Source organism: Halyomorpha halys, unplaced genomic scaffold (genome assembly GCF_000696795.3).
Source record: "Halyomorpha halys isolate HHAL.00 unplaced genomic scaffold, Hhal_1.1 Scaffold1535.1, whole genome shotgun sequence".
Lineage (NCBI taxonomy): Eukaryota > Metazoa > Arthropoda > Insecta > Hemiptera > Pentatomidae > Halyomorpha > Halyomorpha halys.
Genome location: NW_027110783.1, coordinates 96,267 through 98,428, shown reverse-complemented (window position 1 = coordinate 98,428; position 2,162 = coordinate 96,267).

The following is a 2,162-nucleotide window of genomic DNA, read 5'->3' as shown; positions in this document are numbered from 1 at the left end:
AAATCTCCCGAAACGTTGCTGATGATATGAAATAAACTATTGTTTTTTAATAAGGAAGAATTTATGTCATTCACTAAATCCTTTTCAACTTTTACAATTTTTTAAGGCAAAAATCAAGAAAGTCTTTTATAGTACTTGGAGTAGTCAACCTATCACATACAAATGTTTATAGTAGCAATATGACGTCAAATTACAATGCATTCAAATCTTTTCATTCCTTCCATATTTATACCTTGAAATTTGAAATATTTTAATTTTATCGGAGAGTTATAATATAAGGGATTTTAGGAGTTCTGTATGGGATTATGAAATTAGCGTTTTGTTTGAATTTATTTTAGCATATTTTTTTTATCAATTCCATAGTTATTTGTTTCCTAATTTAATTAATTATTTAACATTCTTACAGGGTTGACTCACGGCTACAGTGAAACAAAAAAAATAATAAAGCCTTATTTATGCTTTGCTAAATATGAATGCAGCAAAAGGTCACTCATAATAATAAATACATTTTTTTATATTTCAAATTGAAATTCATCTATTAGAGTCCTATTTATCCCTTTTGGTATATTTGAGAACCTATTTCATAACAACAAAAATTGATGATGATCGTTTGAGTACTCCAGGTTCAATGAATAATTTTCTAGATTATTGGGCTACAATAAAGACATTTAGTGCCATACGACTTGCCAAAAATTTGTACATGGTGGAAGGAAACAGAGTTAATTATCGGTAATCCAAAATCACTGAATTAAATTTTTGGTTGTAGCCCTGTGTTATTATTAATTTTCAAGCACTCCAAGCCATTAGATGCTTCTCTATTTAACCTTGCGGGTTTTTTTTTATACGTAGTGAAGTATATGTACATCACATTTCAAATTTGTTTCATTCCATGAATAATATTATGAATTTATTTTTTCTGTATAAAATTAAACGTTATAAAGTCACCTAACTACATAAAGGTTCCCCGTGTATTGAAGTTTTTTTGTATTAATATCTTTATTGAAATTTACTACTGTATATTATATAATACATTCAGTAAGTTTGATGTTAGTTAAAATGGAGTTTTACAGTCGTGTAGAAAAACTATCCATTGGTAGCAATCTAATGACATTTCACATGTCTCGTGGCCATCTTCTTTTCAGGTGCCTTGGAGGATTGTCAGGAATGGAAAAGGATGAAAGGTTAGAAACTAAGGGGTTTGAGTTGTTAGGGAGTTTATAATGGAAGGAGTGATATCTAGTTCGGTCTAGATCGATTACATAGGGAACATTAAGGTCTTGTATGATTTTATTTGTGACAAAGTAAGGAGCATTGAGGATTTTATGAAGGATTTTGGATAGTAAGGATTAGATACGAGAGGAATTCGAAGGTTCAGTGCAGCCCCAAAGCTCAACTCCATATGTACAGATTGGCCTTATCATGTTTAGACCGTTTGTCTAGTAAGTGCTGCAATAGTTGAAATCGACGTACAGTTTCCTGTCTTTTCAGTCTTGTGAAAGGATTCCAGGTTAATCGTTTGTCCAGATGTAGTCCAAAGTAGCGGATCTGTTCGACAGGGGTAAGAGTAAAATTATTAAATGAAACTGCAGAGCAGTCGGTAGATTTACGACGAAAGGTAAAGGTGAGTTTGGGATACAATTAATGGGTTATTATTAACTGCGAGCACACATGTGTCATCGGCATACGTGGTGAGGATAGTGTTAGGATTGGTTGGAATATCAGCTGTTTAGACGGTGTAGAGGATGGGACCGAGAATACTACCTTGAGGAACACCAGCGGGCTAAGAATAGAGGGATGAATAGGAACCATTGCGGTTTACTTGAAATGATCTATGAATGAGAAAAGTATGATGATACGAATGATGAGAAAGTATTTAGGAGATGTATATAAAAGTAAAATCCCATATATAGTCAAATAATATCTCATCCTCTTAAAAACCTGCTCACTATATGACCTTATTTTTAATACAGTTTGAATACCGAGACGTAAAAAATGACCTGATTTAAAAAAGTAAATTGAAGGGATAGAAAACTTTTTAAAAGTAGATCAAGTTATTAGAATTTTCAGCTAGATATGATGCCTCAGATGGAAGTTGCAATAAATTATAACGGGAAGGGGTGGAGGGTGGAGGGAGGAAAGGGCTTATGTAAAGGGAGAGGAAG